Source organism: Cyprinus carpio, chromosome B20, assembly GCF_018340385.1.
Source record: "Cyprinus carpio isolate SPL01 chromosome B20, ASM1834038v1, whole genome shotgun sequence".
Lineage (NCBI taxonomy): Eukaryota > Metazoa > Chordata > Actinopteri > Cypriniformes > Cyprinidae > Cyprinus > Cyprinus carpio.
In genome coordinates this window covers 8,318,631-8,344,437 of record NC_056616.1, presented here as the reverse complement: position 1 = coordinate 8,344,437, position 25,807 = coordinate 8,318,631, and positions in this window count along the sequence as shown.

The following is a 25,807-nucleotide window of genomic DNA, read 5'->3' as shown; positions in this document are numbered from 1 at the left end:
TACAGTCAGCCTTACACAAACCCGTGCCATAAAAGAGACGATTTCACGGTTGTCACCACCAAAGAAATACGCAACAGATTCTTCATGATTCTTGTTAGGCAGTAGACAGATTGTCACACAATGAGTAATGTTCCGGTCCTGATGCTTCATAATCCTTGATTGTGACTCACGCTATACCCAAAGAAAATGAAAAAACATCTTAAAAAAAAAAAATTAATAAATCATCCAAAAAAAATAAAATTAATTATTTATTCATATAAACTAGAATATTAGTTGTTTCTGCATATATAGTGCAAGGGATGAGGTATTTTTATAAGCCAAAACATGGAAATATGTAAGCATTTAAGCACTTCTGTTTCCATCGCCCTAATATCAATGGGCTTTTTGATTAAAAGCCTACTGGATTTTTCTTGAGGAAACCATGGGTGATAAATAAATAAATAAATAAATACTCATTACAGTCCTCATTAAACTCAGATATATATATATACTTTTTTGACTGAAAAACATACAAATGACTTTGACTTTAAAAATTGGTATTTTAAATCTAAATTTGTGATCTAATTGAAGTACAGCTAAAATCAAACTGTCCTCTTTTATCATAACACCCTGTGGAAGGGAATATGTCACCACGTACCAGTTTTCCAGGAAGCACTGTTCCCTTTTGTCATTCTTGAGAGCCAAATGAGGGAAATTTGAAAGGCTGACACCACCTGCAGGCTCTCATTCACCATGTTCTGTCCCAAGCATGCAGGGTGTTTGACAATGAATGACTTTGATTTACTTGCTCTGTATTATAATGTTCTACTTGAATTGACGCATCTCAGCCATCTGAACAAACATAATTTTCAGTCTGTGAAAATGAAATTAGGGTGGTCTATTGACATTCAAACTTAGGGTTTCAGGTTGAGCAATACCTGATCCTTCATGTATACTGTGTGTGTATATATAGTATATATAAAAATCTATATATAAACTATATACTGATATATCAATATATCATGTTTTCTTTTCAAAAACCTCTACACTAGGGGTGGGAAATCTCCGGAGGATCATCAGTGACTATCCTTCAATACACAAAAACGAATTGCTGCTCCTCTGGGCTGCCATCAGGGAAGACGTAGGGAGCCCGCACTAGACGACTGGAGGGAATAGCTTGAGCAGTTCCGGTCTATGACACAGTCGGAATACATATATGGTATCCCCCCCCACCCCCCCCCAAAAAACCCAAACACTTTCAACACCGAACTATTTAAACACAATAATCTACCTGCTACCACCTGGATTCCATCCTTCCATAACATTTCTGTATCCGCCCACGTACACTTATCATATTTTCATGCGTATATATGTCTACATAATCTAGATGTGTACATTCTTGTATAGTGTATAATGTGTAGTGCTAACTGTATATATGTACATATTGCGTAAAATGTGTAGTAACTGTAAGTATGTCCAATAGTATACTGATATGTATGTGCATATTGCATATTTTCACCTAAGTCTGTATGGTTATAGTTAACTGTCTGCAATTTCTGGTGGCACGCTCCCAAAATTTCACTCACCAAGTCATTGCACATCCGTTTTAATGCAGATTACTATGCCAGGCCACTCTAAAAGCACTTACTAGGAGTGTTACAACATCCGTTTTAATGCAGAAGATCCATCTCAATCATGACTCAAGAGGCTCATGATATCTTCTTGGTTTTCATTACCCATTTTAGTGTTTGCGTCTTTGCATCTTCCTGATCTCTAAGCTCTTGTTCCATCTCTTAAATGTCAGCGGGTTGAAAATAAAGCACAGAAGGCTTCTAAAATCACCTTGTAAAAACTTGTCTCAGCTGTCCTCTCTCCTCTCAGATGTTGTGGAGTGGCTACTTTAAGAAGTACAATCCCTATGACCTTCATTTGACTGGCTTTAGAGATGAAAAAATAAATCACTCCCTCTGAGAATAAAACAGTCATACGAAAGATCTCCAAAAAGTGGGAGAGGTGCCTAATGCTGCACTTTTCTACCATGTATGTATGTATTTGTTTGTGATAATAAAAGATAGGATTTTTTTTCTTTGGGCACAGAAGCACTTTTTTTTTGCACTTTCATAGTGTTTCATTTCTGCACCACTAATGGAATTCTGCACCACTTTTGGAATTCCACAAATGAACTTTCCAATGGAATTCCGAAAACAACTTCTTTCAAACATGTTTCCTTAACATGCTTCCGTCTTCCACTGGTTGGTCAAATGAATAACCCCACCCCAAGCTCACTATTACACATTAACCAAAAAATTGTTAAACAGCAAAAAAAAAAAAAAAAAAAAAAAAAAAAAAAAAAAAATCAGGGGACAGGCCTGTTCTTTATAGCAATTGAGAAACTTGGATCCTTACTTGTCAATCACTGTGCTTAAGTTTGTTGACATTGGCTAACATGTCTTTAGAGGGCGAGTTTCAAGGAGCAAAATATTACAAAATTAAATATTTCTTTCCGTACACTTTATTGAATTTATGGACATAATGAAAATGGGAATTACCTCGTAGAACACTTGTGAACTGAAATACTTAATTCATTAATGATAATAGCTAAAAAGTGTGGAAGAGTCAGCTCTGCAAAAAATATTTTATATCTAATTTTTTTTTGTCATTGTCATTTACACATTAATGAGGAAAAAAAAGCAGTGATATGAATTTGACATACCACCATTTACCTATTAAAGCTGCACATTTCAGTTGACTTAAAACTTAAATTGTGTCAGCCTTGCATGATCACTAAATCCCAAAAGACTGTGATTTTAACCAATTTGTAGCTAAAAGATGTCAGTGTAAGCACAAAGCTTTCTTTTGACTCACATATCACAGTGGTAGTCAGTATTCTACTTCAATCATCATATTAATGGTTATTTGAAAATAAAATGTGCCCTTTGACCCATTTTATGAAACCTGAATATGGCTGACAATGCAATAAATGCTGCAATTAAAAGAAGAAGAAAGTCAAATCACAGCCCTATAATACAGTGAATATAGACCTAAAAATAGCTATTTAAAATGGGGTGGGTTGTTCCTTTTCTAAAAAGGTTGATTTTTGTGGTTAGCTTTTCTGTGTTCTGTCTATAATGTTAAATGTGCTTGTTAGCATGTAGGTTTTTGTGTGTGCCCATGGCTGTGTGTTTCCTAACACCTTGTCATAACGCTGGTTTTAGGTGATTATGACACTGGTAAAGATGTGAATGTGGTTGGTTAAGGAGTGTATTTTTTTCTGTTTAAACCCAAGCCAGGAAAGACACCTTATGAATGGGACTTCAGGTGCCATTTAAAAGGCCTTGCATTTGTTTCTAATTCCCTCCAAAACCTTTGAAACCTCAAACTGGCAGAAGTGCTGTTGGAAACACTGGCATTTGAATCACCCTCTTTCCATAAAACGTTTTGTTTTAAGAGTAAAAAAAACATGTTTGACAGTCCATCTTATTAAAGCTAGCAGTTGCTCAAATGGGTGTCATTGTTAAGTACATGGTGACTGCTATGCAGGGCTCAAATGTGGCACTTTGAATCAATGCAGTTCAGCTTTATTTATCTGGAGCGTTTAACAATAGAAATAGCAGAAAGCAGTTTTACAGGTTGTCAGGCATTAAACTCCCAGTGTGTGAGAACATGGAAACTGTCGCAAAAACTGTTAAAAATTAAAAATGTGTTTAAAAGTTTTATTCTTAAAGAAATGATTATTACATTTGGAAAATATGTTTAAAATCATGTGCCCTCACATGATATAAAATAATACAGACTGCTTTTCATTCTTGTCTTTATAAATGGCTCATTGAGTCACTGATTCACCAGGTTTATTTAAATGGGTTTGTCTTTATCTTTTATACAGCACTTTGGCCAACTAAGGTTGATTACAAATGTGCTTTAGAAATAAAACTGAACTGAATTAAAAGAAAGGGATCAACGCCCAGAAAAGACAGTAAATGGGAAATTGGGGTTGGGGAATGTAATTAAAAATGACAACGTTTTTTAGTCATGCCAGGGAATATTGAACAAAGCCTGGGTCAGGAAAAGGCCATTGATTCAGTCAGTTGCTCATTTTAAATTCATTTTCTCTTTCATTTCTCACACCCTCAAGATGTTCCAAACCTTTCCAGTTTTTTTTTTTTTCTGTTGAACACAAAAGGAGATATTTTGAAGAATGTTGGCAAACAAACAGTGGATGATAGCCAATGATTTCCATAGTATGGAGGGGTGGAGAAAAAACAAAACAAATACCTAATTCAATAACAAACTAAATAAAAAATTAAGATTTTCATTTTTAAATGAATCTCCTTTTGTGTTCAACAGAAGAAAGAAATTCATGCAGGTTTGAAACAACCTGAGGGTGAATAAATGACAATTTTCATTTTTGGGTGAACTGTCCCTTTAAATAACTCATACTTACACAAATGTTTAAAGTAGCCTATATTTAGGAATGAGTTAGTGGTTTGTTCAAACCTCTCTAATATGAGTAATGGTAATAGGGATGTTTGCAAGAACCAATAAAACCAACTTTGTTGTGATGGGAATAAGTGCTCAGTTCAGATTTAGTAATGTTAACTGCTGTCCTTATGTGGCCGACCTGCTACTTTAGACTCCTCTGGATCCCCTGCTGTTCATTTGAGCGTGCACTGAACCTAATCATATGCACTTCTCATTTATCAAACTGACTCTTAAATGTCTTCAGTCTCCATAAACCTGAATATTCACTCTCATAGGGCCAATCTGCTAGTGTGGGAAGCAACATTTCAGTAAGTGGGGAATAAGATTGTTTGCTTCTATTTTAGCATTTCTCTGTATGCAGGACATAATTTTTCACTAGGGAAAATCTAACTCCTCTTTCTCTTGCCTATTAAGATCAAGGCAATGTAGTTTATATATGTGTCCTACAGAGCTGCTTTTTTCTCTCTCATCAGATTGTATTTTTTTTTTCTGACATGAAACAGCAAAACAAATAAATAAATAAAAAAATAAAATAATAAGCAAAAAAAGAAAAAAAAAAAGATTGTTAACTAAAGAAGTTTGTAAAATTAAAACATAAACTAAATTGTTATCATAAATGTGGCATAGAATATAAACACAGTGTAAGAGAAAAGTAGGTTTAAATGTAATAGATGCCAGAGAGACAGAAGAATTAGGAAAATGAAACAAACAAACAAATAAATACAACAATTAGTTACAACATACAAGCAGAATATCAATTATTTATGTACCATTAACGCAAAACTGCTAAATAAATAAATAAATAACAACAAAAACAAATAAAATAAAATAATAAAATCAATTAAAATAAAAAAGAAACAAAAACTAACAACAAATCTTGTAGATTTATAATAATAACAACTCAACAATTAAACTCCACAGAGCAAGCTCCCTTTTAATTTAGGGCTCAATGAAATACATTTTATTTTTCCTTAAATACAAATTTATCATCAAAAATTAATTAATAAACTTAAATCATAAAATAAATCAATCTTTTAAAATGTAAATACATGAAAATATAGCAATATGTTTACAAAATAACTTCACTTTCAAATATCTGGATTGTATGACATTCCTTAACATTCTTCTTCTTCTTCTTCTTCTTCTTCTACTTCTTCTTCTTCTTATCATTAATTACTTTGAGAAAGACATTTATACAACAGTAATATATTTCTGTCATGATTTCTTTAAATTATTTTCTTTTCTTTAATGTCTGTCACTACTTAATAGCGTCGTGCACTGACTGGCTGTTGTCATGTTTATTAATGTGATTAATCCATGTTTGAATAAATAGATAACATATATACCATTAACATACATATTTATTTTTTATTACTACTTTTAAAACAATTTCTTATTAAATTGTTCAAAATGCTCTGTTGTTTTGACTTCTGTCCAGTTGTTCTCACATGTACCTGTCTTAAACTGACTGCACAATGTACAGTTGTGACCCTGATTTTGCCCTGCAATATTTTCCTCGTAGGCTAAAACTGGCAGTCTTGGGCCGCTTAGTGTGACATGCTCACTGGTGTCTGATTAATTGCCTTTTTATTGAATATTAACCTTCGACAAAATTCTGACAATGTCAGGAATCCCAGCTTTGTGAGCTCTCCTACAACGGCCTTCTAATGAAGAACCAAAAGTAGCATGGCATGTGAGTTGAGTGTGTGTGAAAGAGATGTTCAGTACAATACATTAAATATGACAAGCAATGAAAGTGAAGGACAGAAAACAATGGCACTATACAATAGTGATGGATACACACTGTAGGGTTTAGCCTTGACAAATTTTCAGCGCCGCCACAACCAATATCCATACTCTTGTATGCCACTACTCTCTGTGTGCTTCTAATCCTACAGTACACATAAACCATGAACCATGAACGGCCAGCCAATCAGAGCACAGGATGATGTGAGCCTCCTGTGTTTATATGCTGAAAGTCTGTGTAGGTTACTCTTTCCTCTACAAATCCTTTCACGATCAAAACTCCTTCCAGAAAATCACTTATTTCTCTCAAAATGCAGCTAGTAAAGCTCACCAATAAATGTCTGTTAGTGAGGCTCTGGAGATTCATTTCTGAATTCATTTAGCAAAAGAGATAAAGACATAAAGAAGCCATGAAATGTCCATTCGCATTGGAGAATCATTTATGAAATGTGCCTGTACTAACATTATAGCATGTTCACTGTACTATACAAAAAAAAGAAAAAATAATAAATAAATAAATAAATTAAATTAAATAAATAAATAAATACAATACTGCAGAAGTAGTAAGCATTAAATGCCTGAGATTGCTTTCATGTGAATATCTATATCTATATTCTATATATAGAATATATATATACATATGAATATTCATGTGAGTTTCTAAATCATCTATAACATCTATTCCATCTAAGCTCCTAAAAGAGGTGCTTCCAGAAGTCACCAATGTTTTGGTTCCTTGCCGCTGTCGCCTCTGGGTTGCCAAGTTGGGGACAATTCATTTCCAACTTGATTGCACAGATACTATTTAAATTGAACTGAGCTGGATGATGACATCACTGAATTCAATGATGAACTGCCTTAAACTGAAAAATGAGTGTTTACTATTGTCATTTTGCATCATTGACACACTATTTTTAAGAATGCACAATATGCTTACATTGCTTCAACCAGGTAAAATCTATAATTAATACTGTACAGTTGATTTGACACAATCTGTATTGTTAAAAGTGCTATATAAATAAAAGTGACTTGACTTGATAGCACTCAATATACTGTATTGATTTTTCAAACATTAAAACATGATTAGAATTAATTCATTTTGCTAACTACATGATCTTAAAGCTTAACTCTCAAAAGTTTAAAATAACCACATATTACAGCTGAGCTGGTGGTTTGTTCAAACCTCTCATGAGCAACGGCAATGGAGAAAGTAATCTCTATAAATTAACTATTTATCATCTTTCAGAATAATAGATAAAACATTGAATCATGCACTTATGGCCATATGAAAACTATTGTTCAATAAAACACTTGATTATTATGTTGTATTCTATGGAGAACACAATTTGGATTTATATTTTATAATTTTTTAATGATTTTAATTCTTCAGCATTTATAAACTGTGCTGAATACATTGCATATTTTCTGCCAAAATAGTTGTAAAGTAGCCAGCAGTTAAAAAAGTAGTAGCTAGATGTACTAGAAGTTCTAAATATTTTTTTTTTATACAAAATTAATACAAATTAGTATTTAAAAATTTTAATTTTATAAAATACAAGCAGAATAAAAATATTAGTGTATAATGTACCACTGAAGACAAAAAAAAAATCTCTCTCTCTCTCTCTCTCTCTCTCACTCTCTCTCTCTCTCTCTCTCTCTCTCTATTTTTATTTATGTATTCAATGGTACATTATACGTTAATATTTTTATTATATATATATATATATATATATATATATATATATATATATAGTATATATATATTGTTTTTGTTTTTTTTTTAATGGCCATTCAGCGTTGTCTGGGTTTCTTCCCAGCTCAGCCAATAAACTATAAGTGTCACTTCTCTGTGAGAACCTGTTTAATGTAGCCTAAAGGAGATAAAACCAGCCCTAAGACTCAGAATTTTATATACGTAATAAAAAAATCCTGAAATGACACAGTCTGTTCTAATCTCACTTGTTACAGTCATTTCCCAGCATCAGATTAGCCTGATTTCTCTAAAGCACTGTGAAAAACAAATTTAAAAAGTACTTTTCTGGGTTTACAGTAGATTAAAGATGGAATGAACTTTCTCTGAGTAACCAGTAAATAGCCAGGACCGCTGAAAGTACAGGGTCGTCTCAAATTTAAACACACACTCTTTGTATTAGTGTTGGCAAAGGATCTGTTTCAACATGGCAGTAGAGCGTTTTTCATGTGGTTGCGTGTTTGTGATTATTGGCTCTACTTTAACACTCTGTGGTTCTCCATCATGATATACTTAGTAGCTGAATGACAAGCGTGGAAATGACTGCATGAAGCTGCAATCTTATCTGTCTCTGGTGGAGGGGACACTTTTATACACTTAGGATAATGACCAGATCTTTAATTTTTTTTGAATAAATCTGTCTACCAGCAGTCATTCTGTCTGAAGCTATGCTCAGAATAACATATTACCATCATTCACTTGAAATTTCTGTATGCCTAGTTCCCATAACGCAATACACTAGACATAAAGGTGAAGTATGTAGTTTCTGCTTTACTAGACTTACAAAAATAAGGTATATTTACTAACAACCTTTGTAAATGCCCCTTACACTCATCATGGTCTTATGATTATTCTTAACTTTGTTTATGATAAAAATCTAACTATTTTATCTTGGGCTTGACAGTAGCTAAAGTGTGGCAAAAAAAAAAGTTTAAGTGACGTGACATACAGCCAAGTATGGTGACCCATGCTCAGAATTCGTGCTCTGCATTTAACCCATCCTAAGTGCACACACACAGCAGTGAATACACACACGGAGCAGTGGGCAGCCATTTATGCTGCGGCACCCGGGGAGCAGTTGGGGGTTTGGTGCCTTGCTCAAGGGCACCTCAGTTGTGGTATTGCCGGCCTGAGACTTGAACCCACAACCTTAGGGTTAGGAGTCAAACTCTCTAACCACTAGGCCACAACTTCCCCAGCTTACCTGTTGAGAAGAAACTCGGTGTCTCGATTAAAACCCATACACTCCATTGAATTAATCCACTGCAAATGTTTCCTCTTGTTACTCTGTTTTCTGTCTCTGCATATTTTAGTAAGACTTTAAATTTTGGGTCACACATCTTTAACAAAATCTGTTTTTCTTTTCATAATGCGTCAGCCATGATCTCACATCAGGTAAACAGCCTCTGGCTTCAGCCTGTCCTCTTTGCTAAAGGGGCTAAAGGCCCCTTGTGAAAACCTGCTGTGGCCAAAAATTGCCAAGGGAGACAAAAGAAGGAAGATGCAAAATGCCTGAATAAATTTTAGAATTGACATAACTGGGTCTGGTTTGTTGTGAAAGATTGAACATGGGCCCTCAATGACTGCTCAAACACAACGGAAAATCGTTTGTGAAATGTGCCTGTGCGAACATTATAGCTCCAGGATACACACTGTACAGTACTAAAAGGTTTTTAAGAACCTTGTAGTACTGTACTAAGATGTTCTTAAAAACACTTGAGAGTTTGTGAAAAAACCCCAACAGGTTCAATGTTATAAATTATTATAAAACCAGATTCAATATACAGATGTCATTGATTTTGGAGTTTCAGCAAGGTCATTGCCACAAGAAGATGTGATCAGCTCGAAATTTAACTCCGAAAGTGATTTAAATATTTGTGGTGACACATTTTTTTATTTTTTGTCAGTAGTGAAAATGTTTTTTTTTGTTTATATTGGGCACTGCAAAAAACCTTTCCAGTCTGATTTAAAAGCAGCTAAACTGTTTTGATCACTTTGCCTACTGCTGCTGCTCACAGTATGAGATGATAAATGGAGCACAATGCTCTCTGCTCAGGGTTCATGGAGCAACACCGAGACGTTTCCATTATCAAAACAGTTCATCCCCAAACTACTCTGTTCTGCTACATCAAGCTCATAACCTCATACCTAAGTGCTGGATCAGAGGTCAGCGTGTTTCTGTTCAATCGACTGTATCTATGAGAAACAGAGACTTAAGGGCACTTTCCTGACCCCCCCCCCCCCCATTTGAGTGTTTTGAATTTGTTTGCGTCTGTTAATTTATTCATTGGCTTATTTGTTTTGGAAAGGTAATGGACTGAACATTTTATTTTTAATTGATGGAAAAAATATAAGGTCAAACTGTTGTTTCCACTCACTGATTTTGCTCACTGATTAATCCCAGCCACTTATTTTCACAGAATACATGTTTTCTGATGAATAATTCCAATAGTTTCAAAAACTGAGAGTAGATATCAAATGTCGAAAAGAAAGCAAGGAATTAAGAATCAAAGGCCAAGTGTCCAATAACTGATAGAGACAAAGCAGGAGGATGCAAAAGCCCAAAATAATATATTATATATATACAATACAAAATATATTATATTAAAAGTGTTAGTCATAATATACCTTAAGATTAAATTGTAAAAAAAAAAGAATCCTGAAGGGGTGGCTTTTGTTCTAGAAAAGTAGCAAATCAATTGTCTTGGCTTTATTCATGACATACATTTTTTATGCACTAGAAACAATAAGGAGTCAACTGTTGACTGGATAATCTGATGAAACATCAAGATTTTGAAACATCAAAATCAAATAATGCTGACCTTTCCAGGACTGAGTCAGCTGTGATGTCACATCGCTCCTTGGCCTCAACAGATGATGTTATGGGAACTGTTTCCTAAAGCTGTCAGGAGGAAATATGACTATTGCAGCCACAAAGCCCTATGCAATACCTAACTATGGTGAATAACTGAGGATTTACGGGGAAGGAATGCTCATTACTTTGATATATAGCTTATCTTTAAGATCAGAACCTGATAGTATTCTGCTGATGATGGGTCCAAGAGCTGAAAGAGCAACAAAAACGGTGGTCCATCTGGTGAAAAGATGCTCCTGAGAGCAGTCCAGACCCAGCAGGTGTGAATGTGGTTGTAAGAGTATGCTATAAAACTCTGTTTTAGCAACAGTGTCTCATTGTTTCAGAGTAAACTAACCAAGTTTGTTCCCAGTGAACTTTTAGATTTACTGAATATTGTTTAACATACTGTAGTAACAGGCAGTTTCCAGGAAAGATGCACTACAGCAGTGGTTCCCAACCTTTTTTCCAGGAGACCCCTATATATATATACCCAATATATTTTTCCAGGATATATATATATATATATATATATATATATATATATATATATATATATATATATATATATATTTTTTATATAAGATATATATATATATTTAAGAATGCACAATATGCTTACGTTGCTTCAACCAGGTAAAATCTATGACAGTGCATAAAATGTTGGTATGAATTTTGCATTGGTCTGAACAAAAACTACAGACTGGCTGGAAGTAAATGTAGCTCCACTTTCTGACTGTAGGGCTGTGTCTAAAAGCTTAAGGCTGATTTATACTTCTGCGTCGGACATACGCCATAACCTTTACATCGTAGGCTATGAGTCAGTTTTCAGTTATACTTCTGCGTCGTTGTCCGCGTCGCCGTGCAGTACACATGCAAACCGCTAGTCAGCAGACTCCATGGGCATGTTGCTGGTGTGTCACGGCCAGCTTGCAAGCCGCAACAAAGAAGGAGTCACCACGTTGGATCATGATAAGAAAAAGGAATAACATTTATTTAAGTAAGATTAAATTAGAAAAGCACGGGACAAAAACAGCACAAAGAAAGAAAGCGAGCCCCGCGCAACTGAAGGGAACTGCTTAAATCTGCCGGCATCAGTTCCAACACAGGTGTAAGTCCTCAGCCATCATGACATCACTCAACCTTACTCCATCCTGCAAAACAAACAAAGGGAAAAACAAGCAACCAACAAATATGACCCATACTGGGTTCATAACACCCTCCCCCATAGAAAAGGGTGTCCATTTATGAAACCCAACCTAACCCTTCAGCCGATAACCCCTACATACTGGAGAGCACCCACTACTCCCAATATCCTCAGGAACTACGGGCCCTGTAGAAGCAATTTAAGAGAATCAGTAAAACAAAACATGGACAAATCAACAGCTAAGCGGAGTAAGGAGCTCTAGACAATGCGTCAGCCACCACATTGTCGGCACCTTTGATGTGAAAAAGAGTCACCAATGAGTCATTCGCTGGTTTGGGCACCTTAAAGAGTGTAAATAAATAAGTGGATTATGGTGGGTATACACGACCAATGGGTCCGACACGGATCCCACATACACCTCAAAATTTTGCAGGGCCCAAATCAAAGCTAATGCCTCCTTCTCAACCACAGAATAATTTAACTGATAAGAAGAAAACTTTTTAGAAAAATAACTAACTGGATGGTGAATGCCCGCATCATCGGCCTGTAACAATACAGCTCCTGCACCAACGTTGCTAGCATCCACACACAACCTAAAAGGCTGCTAACACAGGAGCAGAAATGACCAATGATTTAGCTGCCTCAAAGGCTTCCTGGCAGACAGAAGTCAAACAAAAGCTGCTTTTGCTTTCAGCAAATCAGTGCGGGGGGCTACTACAGTAGAAAAATTCCTACAAAATCCCCTATAGTAACCCACTAACCCCAAGAAATGCATAAATTCCTTCTTCGTAGTAGGGGAAGGAAATCGATTGATGGCCTCAACCTTGGCCCAAACTGGCCACACACAGCCCCGTGCAACGAACCTGCCAATAGCCCTTAAGCAGATCGAATTTACTAACAAATTTCGCAGACCCAACTTGATCAACACAATCCTCAATACGAGGAAGTGGAAATGAGTCTGGCTTAGTCACTTTATTTATTTTACAATAGTCGGTACAAAACCGATAAGTTCAGTCAGGCTTATTTACAAGCAAGCAGGGGGATGCCCAGCTAGAAGATGATGGTCGTGCAATGTCATTTTCCAGCTTATACTTAACTTCAGCCCTAAGATGCAGGAGTTTATTTGGGGACACCCGATAAAAATGCTGTTGAATGGGTTCAGCATCCCCAACGTCAAGAATGTGCTCCAACCAGTGCGTACGTGAAGGTATATCGTCAAATAAAAAGACATGGCTGTTAATAAGAGCACTCAAGTCAGCACATTTACTCTCTGGCAAATGGGCCAACATTTTATGCAAATTTTGTAGAGTCTCTGAATTTTTAAGACAGTACCGTATCCTCTGGAAAAGAAACTCCTTCATCAATTTCCTCCTCCAAGGGAACAGGTGAAGTACTCTCAAATATCAATACAGGTTTCACCTCCATCTTGGCGTCTAAGGCTTTGTGAGAACGGCAATAATAAGGCTTCAACAAATTAATATGACACAACTGTGTTGACTTCCTTCTATCTGGGGTGGCAATAAGATAACACCCCAGAGTTTTAATCAGTAACATGCTTTACCACCATAAAAGGACCTGTATACTGAGCTTGAAACGGTGAGCCCTCCATAGGTAACAGAGCCAACACTTGATCACCAGGCGTAAATTGTCGTTTCTCAGTTCGCTGATCATAAAGTGACTTCATACGCCTCTGCGAAGAACACAATTGTTCTTTTGCCATCTTACCTGCTTCATACAATCTACACTTAAAGTCATTCATGTTATTTATCAAATGAACCCGCAAATTAACCATGTCAAATGCTGAAGAAGAAGCGTCTCGTTGGAGAAGCATTATAGTCGTGATGGCGGAAAAATAAATATCAAATCATTGGAAAGGAACAGGAGAAGATTACATTCTTTCAATCTCCACAAGGACTTGTACCACGGCAGATCAACATTGTTTGTTGCGGACAATTACTGATGTATAATGCTATGTAGTATAATAAATGACACTTGTTATTTGGTTTGTTTTATTTTATATAAGAAGGTGTAACATTAAAATATATTAAAGTGCACATAAACACACACAAAACACAAGTACATACGGAGGGAGGGTTTGTAGCAGACCAATCACAGCACTTGTGGTCCGCATAGAATTGACTCGTTATTACATTTCTGGAGAGGTGCACGTCAGGCTGCGCCATAGTAGTAAAAAATGACGAAGCTATATACAAAGTAACAAAGAATACACTGTACAAAAGAACAAAACAGATAAATACAGGTCCTTCCCAAAAAATTAGCATATTGTGATAAAAGTTCATTATTTTCCATAATGTAATGATAAAATTAAACTTTCATATATTTTAGATTCATTGCACACCAACTGAAATATTTCAGGTCTTTTATTGTTTTAATACTGATGATTTTGGCATTTTTTTGAAAACCCAAAATTCCAAAAAAATTAGCATATCATGAAAAGGTTCTCTAAACGAGCTATTAACCTAATCATCTGAATCAACTAATTAACTCTAAACACCTGCAAAAGATTCCTGAGGATTTTAAAAACTCCCAGCCTGGTTCATTACTCAAAACCGCAATCATGGGTAAGAATGCCGACCTGACTGCTGTCCAGAAGGCCATCATTGACACCCTCAAGCGAGAGGGTAAGACACAGAAAGAAATTTCTGAATGAATAGACTGTAATCAGAGTGCTGTATCAAGGCACCTCAGTGGGAAGTCTGTGGGAAGGAAAAAGTGTGGCAAAAAACGCTGCACAACGAGAAGAGGTGACCGGACCCTGAGGAAGATTGTGGAGAAGGACCGATTCCAGACCTTGGGGGACCTGCGGAAGCAGTGGACTGAGTCTGGAGTAGAAACATCCAGAGCCACCGTGCACAGGCGTGTGCTTTTGAACCAGAAACAGCGGCAGAAGCGCCTGACCTGGGCTACAGAGAAGCAGCACTGGACTGTTGCTCAGTGGTCCAAAGTACTTTTTTCGGATGAAAGCAAATTTTGCATGTCATTCGGAAATCAAGGTGCCAGAGTCTGGAGGAAGACCTGGGGAGAAGGAAATGCCAAAATGCCTGAAGTCCAGTGTCAAGTACCCACAGTCAGTGATGGTCTGGGGTGCCATGTCAGCTGCTGGTGTTGGTCCACTGTGTTTTATCAAGGGCAGGGTCAATGCAGCAAGCTATCAGGAGATTTTGGAGCACTTCATGCTTCCATCTGCTGAAAAGCTTTATGGAGATGAAGATTTCGTTTTTCAGCACGACCTGGCACCTGCTCACAGTGCCAAAACCACTGGTAAATGGTTTACTGACCATGGAATTACTGTGCTCAATTGGCCTGCCAACTCTCCTGACCTGAGCCCCATAGAGAATCTGTGGGATATTGTGAAGAGAAAGTTGAGAGACGCAAGACCCAACACTCTGGATGAGCTTAAGGCCGCTATCGAAGCATCCTGGGCCTCCATAACACCTCAGCAGTGCCACAGGCTGATTGCCTCCATGCCACGCTGCATTGAAGCAGTCATTTCTGCAAAAGGATTCCCGACCAAGTATTGAGTGCATAACTGAACATAATTATTTGAAAGTTGACTTTTTTTGTATTAAAAACACTTTTCAAAAAACAGAGATGGTGAACTCTTCCAAGAGCACCTCATTAACAGTGGAACAAGACGATAACTCCACTAATCCTCTGGCCGCCTCCAGGTTTTAGCCAGATGCTCAAAGTGATGCAATAAGTTCTCAATGTCCTCCCCCTGCAGGAAGACTACCAATTTTGGCTTGGTTTATAGCATCGGCTGGCTGCTGGACCCCATATCGGTTTGTGAATCTCGGTCTCTCTGGTAAGCTATACTTCTGCGCTGAGCTGGCGTTGGGAGCTCCGTCCGCAGGCTCTCGACATCACTCAACCTCTCAGCTGGCCGGACAGCTTGAATAATTGACTCTCATAGACTCTGTAGCTCCAGAAGGTAACGCTACTCTCTCTGCTCTTGAGCACTCAGAAAATCACACATCACAGCAAACATTCCACCTCCAGATGATGCAGCAGGAGAGACGGTCTGACTTGAGGGTGACGTGGACTTGGGAAGAACGGATGGGGGATCCCCCTCTTTCTCCTCCTCTGTAGAGTCAACAGAGTCCCAGGCCACATCTTTCTCAGCAACAGCTTTGGACAGGGATCGACATTTTCTATTTCCCCTTAAGACAAACAATGGACGAGTCAGTTTACGATTGCTTCACGTCAGCACAAGGTAGCTCTGCTGTGTGGCGCTTGGGTTGGCTGGCCGATGGAAGGAGAGCAATGAGAAAGACCGGTTACACAAGCGCAAACAAACACTGCACACAGTAAAGTATTTGTAACACGAAACAAAACCAAAAGAAAATGAAGGACAACTTCAAAATATATATGCGTGTGTGTGTGTGATTATGTGCAGCGTGGGTCACAGTCGGGGATGGGGTTAGTGTGGATATGTTTGTGTGTACTGTATGTGAAACTCGTATGCTAATGGAATGCGTGTGCACCCACATAACCTCAGCAGGGAATTACAGAGGAGGAGTGCGGTAAGATTTAGAGAAGCAGTCGTCAGTAAAATGATGGAACACTCACACACACACACACACACACACACACACACACACACACACACACACACACACACACACACACACACACACACACACACACACACACACACACACACACACACACACACACACAAATATTTGGGTGCTGCTGTGGTACAATGAAAAAAAAAACTGATTCTTTGCAGCTTTGTTTTTTGGAAGTGAAAAAAAAAATAAAAAATTGCTTTCACAGTGCAGGCCACAGCGGCTTCTCAATATGATATTAACCACACAAACTAGCGACAGTTTCTGAGGGCGGGTCAAGTTGTTCGTGGCCAGCCAATATAGAACATATGTGGGCATTATGCAAATGTGTTTCCCTGTGACAGTATGGTCATTTTGATTGTTTAAAAACATTAACAATTAATGTTTTCATAAATTAATAGGAGCATCACCATAATGTTGCATATTTATTTATTTTTTTTGCTGGCACCTGACATTTTAAATGACTTACGCATAAATACAAGCTAACAAGGCTAATGGGAAATGAGTAAGACAAGAAACAGTAACCATGAGAGAGCATACATACATAATGCAATAAATAAATAAATAAAATCTTATAAAAGTCACAAAATAACCAGATGTGTTCTCATGAACGATTCTCTCTCATACCTTGAAAATCATTAGAGAATCAGTACATCCAAAGCAGTAATCTCTCATAAGTATGCAGTGTTTGAATCATTCTAGTGAATCTGTTCATTCGAACAATACATGTAAAGATGATTCAAAACATGATTCAGGTACCTGATAATCATTCTTGGCCTTCTTTTCCCATATCTGATTATTAAGTTAAGTATTGCTGTTTTGCTGAATTTGTTAAATTAAATAAGTTATGGTATATGCAGATAAAATGTTTTAGATGTATTAGGTGTAAACTCTTTTGTTGAAGTTTTAAACCACATAAATGATTAAATAGATTCAGTGTAGGTTCTTGTATTAGTTTTCAGTGTACCTATTGTTATTTATTTAATTTATGTATTTTTATTTTTTGACTATAGCTTGACTATAGTTTAACTTTTTTTTATGTATAACTTCAGCTACAGTTAAATACAGTTACAAGCTACAGTTTCAAAGTACATTCCTGGACACTAAAAGAACTGACTACAATGTATTTCTAATTTACAACCCTAATGAAAACCTGAATACACCTCTGGGTGGAATGATAGGAGGAACATTGGAATTTGCTTAAAAAGATTGTATTGCTTCAGTATGCCGTGTCTAGAAGGTGAACAGGATAAAAGATTACTGTCAGACCTTGTGTTTAATGCATGCACTCTCATGGCTTCATAATCACTACAGCAGTCAAAGCGAGATCAAAGTTTCAAAGATATTTTTATTAATGAAATGGTGGACACATCAACAAAGCAACATCAACACAGACAGCATATGCGTTTCTATTAATGCTAATATATTCCACATCACACTTCTAATCAGCTGTTGCAGTAAAGAAAAGTATCTCATACACATACACAGACCAGCCTAGACTTGGCATCTATTACATTACCATAATTTTAAGAGCTATGAAAGCACATTTCATACTGATGTATGAAAAAAGGCTCAGTCTGATCAGGTAAGTCAAGGCAGTCTCATAAGGAAACCGGACTTTCTGGCATTTTCTGGCACTTGAAGCATCAGACATCTGTTATCATACATCTGAATGCCACAATCAAAAGCAATGTTTTACTATATTTATATTTCACATGTAACACTATATATTATGATTTTAATATATTGTATAAATAATTTAGGGCAACCAAAGTTTTTTTTTGTACAGAAAATGCTATCAAAATAGAGTAAAAGGTGTATTTTCCCCCTAATTCACTTTCTATCAAAATTATGAATAATAATAATAATATAAAAAATTAAATAATAATCTCATATATATTATATATCTTTTATTGGAGAATGTGAATATATATGTTTCAAAAATCTCACATAATGCTGAGACCAAATTCAGGCACTGTGCCTAAAACTAACAGATAAAGTCTACTTACTGCAAGCATATACTATTCTTTCCATTTCTCAAACTTATTTGGGGGATTATAGTTTTCTCAGACCAAGCAGATAAAGCATTTTCTATATTTTACTGTGTGATTGTATCTTAAATTTTAATTTTCTCCGTTATCTTCATTTTTATGTGTAATCACTCAGTACTCAGAAAATCAGTTTTATTTACCAAGATGGGAATGATTTTAGCTTCTATGATTTCATTGTGCATTTCTGGGTTCCCCCTTTTCCCTGTTTCCCTATGTAAACATCCCATTTGCCAGGGTCTGTTGTGCTTGGTGAAAGGGTTCTTATCAATACAGGCTCAGAGAATGAGGTTTGTTTTGTTGGACCAGAGAGACAGTTTGCAATGAATGGTACACAAAATCAGCTCCAACACTCACCTGGCTGTTTTGCTGTGAGACACTAGGGCTCTTGGTATCCTACAGTATTGATATTATTTACACAGTGCATCAGGATGGTGTTTGTAACCTTTCGGGAGGAAAATCTCTATGGAGACCAATGTGGAGCCAGATTAAGGAGGCAAAGTAATGTTCAGCAAGTGCACATTTGTTCAATAACTACTCAGTGCTACACAGAATGCTAATGGAACACCTTCAAAAATCTTTGAGGCAGCACAAGTCAGGAAAAGTGTGAACTATGTCTTTTTTCTCTTGTAGCACTTGTTCAAAGTTCCCAGCCACACAAAGCTGCTTTGAGGGTTTTCTAAAAGATATTTTCTCTTTAGAGGTACAAGTTCAGCTAGTGCATCTGCTAATTAATTCTGCAAATTATCTATGTTTCTCATTCCAAATTAGGTTTTGCTCACAGCCATGGTTTCTTCAAAAGCAGTCAAGAGACACTGTTTCTCAAAACTGAAATCTAGGCTTTTACTCATGCCACATAGGTAAGATTTTTACTATATAAAAGGAACTTTCTCTGTGTTTTGTAGGGATGCAGTGTATGTTAGCACTATGTTGGCTGACAGCATATGGGATGTGCTTCTCCATAACTGTCTGCGGCGGATGCAATACACATCTCAATGCATAGCCAACGATATGTTACGTTAAAGAAAAATATAAAGTAGCTATCGATGCGATACGATTCACCCCAGTTATGATGCAGTGCAATTCAATTTCGAATTGATTCAACACAATAAGATTCAATGCAATACAATGGAATGCGAAACAAATATGATGCTAAGCAATTCAATTTGGTACAGATATCTCGCTTTTATTTCTTTGTTTCAGACAGACAGAAAATCATAAATTAACTTAAGTGCCTTCTGACTTCTAATATAAGCACTACTCCGTAGTGCTGTGATATGTCATATTCATGTAGCAGCAGTGATGAGAGAACGCGCCTGAGAAACTGTTTAAAGAGGAGAAATCAATCTACATACAAAATATTGGTCACTTTCTAAATAATATACGCATAGCATGTCTAATAATGTATGTTGGTTGGTACTGGCTATTTAATTGTTCATTTGAATTGTTCATTATTTTAATAATACTGTACAATTATAATGTGATGCCTAAAGTTAATTATATTTAAAACTACTTTAATGATATAGCAATTGAAATGTTTAATCTAATTATTTACATAATGTGGCAAATTAAATAATATAAACAATCACAGATTAATTGTGCATCAAATTTGACTGAGAAATGATCATAATTTAAAGTCGTTATTATGTTAAATGAGAAAAGCATTAGATAGACATTACAAAAAGTAGCTTTAAAAATAAATATTTTATTTAATTCAACATACAGTTTATTTAATAAAGAAACTTTTAGGCTTCAATGGCCATGTTTTTTATTTATTTTTTTCTTCTAGAAGCTGCATCTGAAATTGGCATTTAGGTATAGAATAGAGTGTAGAGGTAGAATAAATGCATTTACACTGCAATTACAATTGCATGAATAATGCCATGAGATTAATACAGTTTGAATGGGTAATAAAGGCACAGTTCACTCAAAATAATAATTCTTTCATTCACTCAACCTCATGTAATTTTAAACCTGTATGACAATCTGTCTTTTGAAGATGCAAAAAGATGCAATTACGATGTTAATAATTTTAAGGTTATTTTTCCCCCATGAAATTTGTAAAACTTTTGTTCATTTTTTATTTTGTTTTACTTTTATTTTACTATCTGCAACTATATTACAAAACATTTTGGACATGCTGAAACCTGGGAACTAAGTTTCAAGTTGAAACTGAAAGGAACCAAATTGTTTACATTATTTTGAAGTCACTTTGGCTGAGCTCATCGTTTTGCACTTAAGATGTGTTCTCCATTTTTTTTCCCCTTTCAAAATCACATAAACAAAATTAGCTAATGTCCCATTGACTGAGGTTCTTGTGGTTTTTTATCATTCTGGATAGGCAGTAAAATGTGAAGCTGGTTTCTATGGCTGGATTCAGAGAGACTACAGGTGCTTTCTGCTTCCCAGACACTGCCTCCACTGTTCTCCCTTCTCACCCAACAGAATGATGGCTTCCTTTCACCTTTGCCAAACCCCAACCATCTGGCAACATGCTTGGAGAGCAAGCAGGTCTATTATAGCTGGAGAAAACTATTCGTTAGCTCTCCTATTCATCTTGATGGAAGTTACAGAAACATTGTTTACTGGAGTGCAGAACTTTCTGGGCCAACCACCTGAGCCATGTGACTACAAGAAGTCAAGGGCATATGGGGTTTGTACAAGTTCCATGAAAGCTATTACATTCAACAACTCGGCCAGGCATCTTTGTGAACACAACATTGATTCCTGGAACAACTGTCACTAGTTTCTGACATAAAAAAAAAAAAAAAAGTAATGTGTGGAAAGATATTTAGTTACACAAAATCACAAACAACAAACTTGTCTGTCTCTGGCGTGAGAATCTCACCTTTGGCCTTCACATGTTTCTAACTCACTGACTGACTGACTCATGCAGTCTTGGTGAAATAATCTGTCCATTTCCATCACACCTTCTCAGATTCAAATGCTGAACTTTTCATTGCCTTTACAGGGAGCTGACCCTGTCGTGGCATCCGTCCTAGATAAACAGCTCATGAGGCAACAGGCAGTCCTGGGTGGGACACAAATACAAATGTAGTTTTCTGCTCCATAAGGTTTGTGGCTGCTCGGGTTTTAGGGGAGCATCAGGAATAGAGAGAGAGTTATATTACTAATGTGCTGCTATGTACCACAGCCGAGCATTTTTTTCTATCTGTTTTACTTCTCTTTCCTTTTGTTCAGATTTGAGTACCTCTACATCGGGATCTGAAAGAATGAAACGGCACTAAAAATATTGGGTTCAAGATAAATTTATATCTGGAAATAAACTGAATGTTTGAGGTAAAAAATAAATAAATAAATAAACACACACACACACACACACACACACACACACACACACACAAATATATATATATATATATATATATATATATACACAAACCCGATTCCAAAAAAGTTGGGACACTGTACAAATTGTGAATAAAAACAGAATGCAAAGTTTCAAATTATTTTTAATTTTAATAATTATATAATTATATAATAAAAAAAAATTAATATTTTAAAAATATATTCTAACAATTTAATAGTTTAAACATTTAGTAGTTTAGGAATAGGAATGTTGTCCCATTATTTTCTAATACAGGCTTCTAGTTGCTCAACTGTCTTAGGTCTTCTTTTTCACATCTTCCTCTTTATGAAGTGCCAAATGTTTTCTATGGGTGAAAGATCTGTACTGCAGGCTGGCCATTTCAGTACCCGGATCCTTATTCTATGCAGCCATGATGTTGTAATTGATGCAGTATGTGGTCTGGCATTGTCATGTTGGAAAATGCAAGGTCTTCCCTGAAAGAGACGACGTCTGGATGGGAGCATATGTTGTTCTAGAACTTGGATATACCTTTCAACATTGATGGTGCCTTTCCAGACGTGTAAACTGCCCATGCCACACGCACACATGCAACCCCATACCATCAGAGATGGAGACTTCTGAACAGAGTGCTGATAAAAACTTGGGTTGTCCTTGTCCTCTTTTTAGTCCGGATGACATGGCATCCCAAAACTGGATGATGAGTAATTTCTTACTGCTAAATTCTGAAAAAACAGAGGTGTTAATTATAGGACCTAAAAGCTCCTGCATGTAATAACCTAGAACACTGTCTAAGACTTGATGGCTGCTCTGTCAATTCTTCGTCATCAGTTAGGAACCTGGTTGTGCTATTTGATAGCAATCTTTCCTTAGAAAGCCACGTTTCTAGCATTTGTAAAACTGCATTTTTCCATCTCAAAAATATATCTAAATTATGGCCTATGCTCTCAATGTCAAATGCAGTAATGTTAATCCATGCGTTTATGACCTCAAGGTTAGATTATTGTAATCCTTTTTTGGGTGGTTGTTCTGCACGCTTAATAAACAAACTCCAGCTAGTCCAAAACGCAGCAGCTAGAGTTCCGGGAAGTATGACCATATTAGCCCGGTCCTGTCAACACTACACTGGCTACCTACCGTATTAAACATCGTATAGATTTCAAAATCTTGCTTATTACTTATAAAGCCCTGAATGGTTTAGCACCTCAGTATTTGAATGTGCTCTTGTTACATTATAGTCCTCCACGTCCGCTGAATTCTCAAAACTCTGGCAATTTGATAATACTTAGAATATCAAAATCAGCTGGGGGCGGCATATCCTTTTCCTATTTAGCGCCTAAACTCTGGAATAACCTACCTAACATTGTTCGGGAGGCAGACACACTCTTGCAGTTTAAATCTAGATTAAAGACCCATCTCTTTAACCTGGCTTACACATAACACACTAATACGCTTCTAATATCCAAATCAGTTTAAAGAATTTTTAGGCTGCATTAATTAGGTAAACCGGAACCGGGAACACTTTCCATAACACCCAATGTACTTACTACATCATTAGAAGAATGGCATCTACGCTAATATTAGTCTGTTTCTCTCTTATTCCGAGGTCACTGTAGCCACCAGATCCAGTCTGTATCCAGATCAGAGGGTCTATTGTACACACATACATCACTGGATCCTGGATCCTGGTATAACATATCTATGATTCAAGACTCTTATCTTGTGAGATAAAGTATTTCATTTTAATTTTAAACAGCATTTTTATTATTAGATTAAAAGTTAATACATTTTAAATGCACTTAATTGCAGCTGCAATCTTACAAATGTGTAATTACCAATATATTTAAATACATGACATATACATTTCAATAGAAATGATATTAAAGTTTACCATAAATGCTTATCAGCATTCACTGTACTTTAATCATGAAAGTACATATAAAAAAAGTATTTAAGTCAAAAAAGATCTTAAGTTAAATTAACTGCATTTAATATAAATGTAAACTATTATAGGTCATTACAGTTCATTATAGTTTATAAGGGTCAAAATAAATCAAGCCATAACGGAATCAATGTTTGCTCACAGTGTTCTCTCAGATGTTTGGACTCCTTTATGTTCTTTTATGTTTTGATGAAAATATGGTACATGCTGCTATATTAAACTGATCTAGTAAGCCTTGTAATGACCTTCTGGAGTACATAAAACACAAAATATAAAAATATACAACTTAAAATGGTCTAATAAAATGGTCAAGTCCCCAGCACAAGATAAAAACTGAATACAAATGTGGGTTCATAAGTGTATTTGTGTGTGTGTGTGTGTTTTGTGTGTCGATTTTTATGGCATCTCTGCTCAGTATCGAACTCCAGTGGTACTTTATGTGCTAATTTAGAGTATCCAACATAAAATATATGTGAACATTCAATGTTGATTCTCTGCTTCTTATTGACTCCAGCTCTTGAGTCACTCCACCCTCCAGCAAAAAGCTTATTAGGAATCACTCTCCCCTTTCAGGCTAAAGTAGAACACATAGCCTGTCATCTCTCTCTAGGACATTCAACTGGCGTTTTGACTCTCTAGGGTTTACCAGTGCCAGTAAACAATTCCACTTACCACATCCTGAGCCCAAAACAACACCTTCTGCCAAAATGATTGCCTCCCTCTCTTGTAATATTGACCCTCTTTCGCTCTTATTCCCCAGACTGGTCATTTGCAATTCTCCCTGCCTGACCTTTGATGCTGGATATGGCTACACTAACTGTGTGATTTGCAGTTAATTAAGCCAAGGCATTTACAAGGGGCAGAGCTGCAAAACCAGGACTGGCTAAAGTCCGGCCCAAATCCATCACTCAAAGCACTGAGCTCTGCCAAGCACAGCTGGATCCAGTTCTTTTATCCAGCAGCTAGGAGGCTGATGTCTGGCCATGCCAGAACACTCTCTAACCCAGACTGCTTTTCATCGAGTATAGTATAAAGGATTTATGAGGATCCAGGGCCAATAACCATTAACTGACCTTGCCAAAAAAAAAAAAAAAGGGGAAAAAAATTTGATGACAAAAAATGCTTTCATGCCAAGCCCCAAAAAGAGCAGCAGCTGTGCATTTTCTACACAAATCCATCTGCATTGAAGATCATTAATGGAATATTACAGGTTCAGTACCAGTTAAACTTAGCAGCAATGCTGGCGTAACATTGATTACCACAAAAAAAAATATTTTGACTCATCAATCCACAAAATAATAAAAACATAAGTCAAGGTTATACGGTGAGTTACGTATAATGGAAATAAATCCATTATACTTCTTTTTTTTTCAGACATGTGGCTGGGATTTCTAAATTGCCTAAAATGTCCAGGTTTTGGATTTCTTTTTCTATTGACCTGCTCTCTACAGTCTTCATACATTATATGTACGCATATTTGCATTGCTTTGGCAGTTCTCTGTAGATCCCGCCTTCTAACAGGCAATAATTGGACGATTATATACAATGGCTGCATGCTGTTGGTCAAACCACTGTTCAGTCATCACCTTCAGCAAGTCTGAAAACAATAGGAAAACAAATCCAAACCCAGACATTTGAGGCAAATTAGAAATACTGGCCAGAACATGTCCGGGAAAAAGAGGATGTATGGTATGATGTCACCCTATCATGAGTCAAATGTTTGGAAAGTAAAAAGGGAGAAATGTACAGTAAAATTTATAAATGTATTAAATGCACTTTCATTAATTCTTCTTTTAAAACCAGTCTAGTTATTGTTACTCAGGTTAAATATGTTAATTAGAAGGGGAAAAAAATCAAATCAAGTATTACATGAGAAAAAAAAAATAGAAATGTTGAAGATGAAGACTAAAATAACTAAAAATAAAATAAAAGTGAAATAAAA